Consider the following 5,842-nt stretch of genomic DNA (forward strand, 5'->3'; position numbering starts at 1 on the left):
ATATGTACAAAAATAAGGGTTAATACGATGAAGGGATAGAATATGACTGTAAAGATGAAAATTATAAAAGAGTTTATAAGAGGAATTGATAAGATAAGAGGTTGGTTGAAAAATAAAGAAGAGGATATTTTTTTTAAAAAAAGGAGAGAATGTGATCAGGGAGGAGACTAGAACAAAGCCATACACTAGAGATTTAGGGTATATTTTGATCTGTTAGAAGAAACTGTATCTCAAAATTATAAATAGAGAACAACTTATATATATATATATATATACCAAAAATAAGGGTAACTTCTATGAAGGGATAGAACATGACTCTAAAAATGAAAAATAAAATATATTTTTTAAAAAGGGGATTGATAAGATGTTGGTTGAAAAAGGGAAAAAGAAAAATTAAAAAAAAAACAGTTAAAAAAATTAACTTTGAAAGACTAAAGAATCATGGTAAAAAAGCCATGAATTCTTTTTGCAGTATTCTGCTAGTGCTGGAGTTCTGCCATTCTCATTGATGGGTAAACTTGGCCTTGGCTGGGTGTTCTTGCTGATCTTCTGGGGGAGGGGCCTATTGCTGTGGTTCCCAAATGTCTTTACTGGAGGCGGAATTGCCCCGCCCTTGCTGGGTCCCGGCTAAGTAATCTGCTGGGGTTTGCTCTCGGGAGCTTTTGTTCCCTGCAAGCTTTCCTTGCCGCTTTGGAAGACAAGAGTGAAAACGGTGGCCTCCCAATCTCCTTTCTGGTGGAGTTGAGAACTCAGGGCCCCGCTCCTCAGTAAGCCCCCAGAGGAAAGCAGTCAGTCACTCCCATCTCCCAGGTCTTGGCTGTACTCTGTGCTCACCCAGCCTGTGACCTAGCATTTCTATCCCTGGCACCTGACCCCGTGTGGAGTCTCCAAACCCAGCAGATCCCTGCAGTGCGCTCCTGCACCGCTCCTCCCGGGGGATGAAGGGGAGTCTCCCCGGATCTACCACTTGTTGGGTCCCTGCTGGAAGAGCAGTGGCCTGACTGTGCTGTAGATCACAGTTTACGGCAACCCCTAGCTGAGAGTCCACTCCTCGGCTCTGTCTCTGCAGCCGGCTTACCCGCTCTGATACCTGGGAGCTCTGCCGCACTCAGGCACCCCCAGTCTTTCTGTGACCCCAAGGTCCTGAGACCACACTGTCCCAGTGAGGGTTCCACCCCCCGCTTAGCCACTGGAGTGATGTCCCTCAGCGGAGCAGACTTCTACAAGTTCTGATTTTGTGCTCCATGGCTCTATCACTTGCCAGAAGTGGCTGACGGAGGCCCCCTCCCCCGCCATCTATCTTCCCGAATATCACCTCAGATTCACTTCTCTGCATGTCCTACCTTCCAGAGAGTGGTCGCTTTTCTGTTCAGAGAGTTGTTGCTAGTCTTTTCTTCGATCTCCTATTGAGTTTGTAGGTGTTCAGAATGGTTTGATCCCTATCCAGCTGAATTCCTGGGACTAGACAAAATCCAGGTCTCCTACTCCTCCACCATCCTGCTCTGCCCCCCTCAAGGTAAATTTTCTTATACTGATCTTTCCAGTACATGAGCTTCTCTCACATAACTGATTCCAAATTTAGTCTTTTGAAAACTGGACCTTGACCCATGTCAACAAAATGCTTCTGCAAAAGCCATTACCACCCTCTCAGAAAAGCCTAGTCCAGTGGGGACTAATGTTGGACTGAGTTTGGTCCAATAGTTTGATACACTCTTGGCTGCTTTGCAGGAACTGATGAATTCCTTGGAGAATAGAGTATTTGGTCAATAGCATTGCAAAATAATACTTATAATCCCAATACAGTTCATGCCCCATTAGGATCTGTTGCTTATGTGGCCATCAGGCTTATCCTAAGTACAAAGATTACTTAGTGTGTATTGACCACTACATACTAATCCTGCATATTCAGGAAAATCGTTATAGACTTTCATATATTTAAAACTACTACCCCTCCAGTGGATCATGTTTCTCTGAACAAAAAAAATATCCAGAAATCTCCAGAAAGAGGCAAACAGAATCTACTTGGGGAGAACTCCAAGAGGCATAAGTGACTTTTCCACGCATAGTATTTGAACAGCAACCCCCATGGTAGGGATAATGTAACTAGAAAAGTTGCATTAAGTCCAAAAATTACTTTTTTTCCAGAGAACAAATTGTGTAACTCATGACATCTATTTTTTGGAACAGTTTCAGAAGAATAGGTATTAATGTCTAGCAGATGTCACGAGTTACACAATTTGTTCTCTGGAAACCCTACAAACTAGTTTAAGTTTACTAGTCACAATCATGGATAATCATAAAGATGTGAATTTTCTCTTAACTAGCCACTAGAGAGTTTGTACTGTAGCCAACACTTCTTATTGCAACTCCATACACCAGGCAATGGCATAGCCTGTGATTAGGCTAAAGGAAAAGATACCCAGCTCTCCGCCACTGACCTTGTTGGATTCCAGGATGAGTTTCCTGGCCTCAGTTTGATGATTAGGCCCCTTGCACAGGCCTGTTGAAAGGACTAATAACCATTTCTGTTTCTGGTAACTGCTGGCAATGCAGTCAACTGATACATCCCATCCAGAGTCTTAAATGCTCCTGGGCAGTCATGGCCATGTCCGATAATACAACAACTCATCCTGCAACAAAGCAGCAGGAGAGATTATCTACAGGCAGCACACTCTGGAAAAACACCTGACTAGCAACATCTCGGCAATGGTGAAGATCATCAATTTATGTCCTGAAACCTGAAAGTCTGGCCTTGGCTGAAAGAGGTACTGAGAAAGAGAGACACAGTCCCTGACATTTGGGAACTGGCCTGGCACCATCTGTTAGGCTCAGTGCTGCCAGGAGCAGATCTGGCCCTCACAGCTAGGACATAACACTCTCCTGTTCAGTAGAAATAATTTCACACAATACTAACATTAGAGAAGGCCACAGTTCAACTCCGATGGGTCATGGCAAAAAGAAAACCACTCTGTAGTCATGTCTGAATGCAGTCAGAAACATGAACGTAGTCCAAACCACAAAACTGAGAAAACACCCCTCCTGGCTAATACGTTTAACAGTTGCTTTACCAAGCATAGCTTTAGTCTCACATCTTCCCAAATTGTACATAAGATTTTTCAAGCTACTCGGTCATAGATTAAACTCTACTTCCTGACAACATCCACTGCAGAGCAAAGATCTGATTCCTCAAGCCTGCCCCTGAAGCACCGAACTCAAACCCCAAATATCGTATCCTCTCTACCATGTTCTTACTGAGAGACTCCACATTTCCCCTTGGTGTTGTCCCTCATTTTGATGAGAAATAAATTCAACTTGTTCAATCACAGGTCTGTTCCTGATGATCTTTGGCTGGAAGACATTGACAGTGTAGAATAAAGAGCTCTTCTGAGAATACATCCTTGGGTAGGTACCTGGTTATGAAGAGGAAAATTACCCAGAGCAGGCCCAGGCCAGGAGGCCCCAGAAGATGGAAAATTACTAACAATAAGCTAGAGCTAACCAGAAGCCCTACTGGGAGCAAGAGATAACCAGCCATTTCTGCTTCTGTAAACAGGCTTCCTACCACAGGGTCCCGGCAGTACTGTCCCCGCCTAAAGCAGCCCCCGCTCCCCCAGTTTAAACCCATCTTCCAGCAGTCCGCATAGCTCTTGGAACCTGACTGCCTGCAGTCCTCTATAAAAGCGCTGTATATAACCCCATTGCCCGGGACGCAGAACTTCGAGCACAAACTCATCTAGGTCTGCTGGCGTAAAATAAATCCGAGTTCTCCTACTTTTCCGAGTGTCACTTGGTCTCTCGCCGGTCTGATTTTTATTTTTTCTGCAACAGTTAGACACACTTCCAAGGACTGGTTTCAAAAAAATTAAACAAACAGGGTCTTGGAGGGGAGGGGGGAAGGGGGATTGGTTAGCCCGGTGATGGGTATTAAGGAGGGCACGTACTGCATGGAGCACTGGGTGTTATACGAAAACAATGGATCATGGATCACCACATCAAAAACTAATGACGTATTGTATGGTGAGTAACATAACATAATAAAATTAAAAAAATAAAATAAAACTATCACCAAAGAGGATGATCCCAAGTCACAAGATCAAGTTGTAACCTCCCACTGATTGAACTGTTTATTTCCCTTTGTTGTATAAATAATTAACATGAACTATTTAGAATATTATGGTGGTGTCATTCTATTAAAAAATATTTTTATTTATAAAATCCTTATGTGATTCTGATGCAGAGATCAGGTTGGAAATCCCTTATCTGTGCCAATGGGCCTCAGGTGAGGGTCTGGATTTCATTACAACTTTGCAGTAGGTGGTCCTTGTAAAATCTTTACCCACTATCTCCTTGGGCCCTAGGATAGTGCTTTAAGGTCTAAGGAGCACCACCGAGGCTCAGAGAAATCATCTGCTCAAAATCAGAGTAGTTGGTAAATCATAGTAAAAATTATAAGAACTAACATATACTAAGAACTCACTGTGCTGTGCACTCTTCTGAATCCTTTATGATTTTAACCTCACAACTCAGAAGCAGGTGCTATTGTTAACATTGCCAGCCAAGGGGGAGACTGAGCTATACAGATACTGCCCCTGGTCTTTGAGCTAGGAGGGGAGTATGGAGCTGGGCCCTGGGGCATTTGGGTCCAGGATCCCTGCTCTTACACACCATGATCTGGGTCCCAGCACGAACTTGGCCCAATCCCTGTTCTTCCACGTACAGAGCTTTCTGTCGGCTCCTCTTCTTGAATTCCCCTCTTGGGAAGAGACAGAACAAGGTGAGCGCAGTGAGTGGAAGAGAAAATTGTACTGTCCAGCCTGGCAGAGGCGCCTTCAAAATGTGACATTTCTCCTTGATGCTAAGTTCTCTTTTGCACAAAGCTATGGGATAAGAGCAGGGCTGAAGCCAAGGGTGGCTCACATGCCTGACTTGTTCCTGGTGGAGCCTGAAATTCCTCTGAATGTAATGGAGTTTCTCACAGACTTATCTACCTGGTTCCAGGGGAAGCTGGATGGCTCCTGGTCGAGCCCTATGTAATTAATATCCTTCTCCACCCATGGAAGTTGCAATGGGGTTGATTCCTAGAGTGTGTCTGCAGGAAGCCTGGTTGTCTGTGGCTTTTAGTGTTTTTAAGGCCCTGAGCCCCAAGCAGGGGCTGGACCAAGGTGAGGGTGTAGTGACTGTTCATGTGACATCAGCATCCTGACAAGCAACTTGTGTTTCTCTGCCAAAAAAAAGTGGTTTACAGGAGAAAAATCATAACACATGTAACCAAAATCCAATCACCATTCCTATATCCTTTTCCCAGAGTTGACCTTGATCTTGAAGGCGGAGCACACTATGACTTGGTACTTGAATACTCTTATTACACACCCCTGTCCAGTGAACAATGTCAGCTTGTCTCCCATTTTATAGGCCTGCACATCAATGGCCTCACAGTTCATGTCCCTTCCAGGTCCACTTCCTCAGGACATCCTACCTTTGTCTGGGTATTTTATCCCCACTGGTAAGCTATAGGAAAGGGAACAGAAGGATGCCTGCCGATAGTGGTGCCCAATATTTACACAAGCAGAGAAGATCATTTGGTTGGACAGTATGGGTTACCATGACTCTGTGGCTTAAGGGCACCAACAGAGACCAACAAACAGGGGTCCGAGCCCAGCTGTTCCCAAGGAGGGGCAGTAGCCCAGGCGGATGCTGTGCAAGGCTGCACCTCCTGGAACAGGTTGCATTTCTCTGAAGGAAACAGGCCCAGAGAGAAGAGGCATTTTCTCAAGTTCTCAGTCTGAGCAGAGTGAGTCCCAGGTCCCAAGCTCCTGACCCTTGGCCCAGTGCTCCCTGCACT

This window comes from Leptonychotes weddellii, chromosome 10 (assembly GCF_054177405.1).
Source record: "Leptonychotes weddellii isolate Sample4059 chromosome 10, ASM5417740v2, whole genome shotgun sequence".
NCBI lineage: Eukaryota > Metazoa > Chordata > Mammalia > Carnivora > Phocidae > Leptonychotes > Leptonychotes weddellii.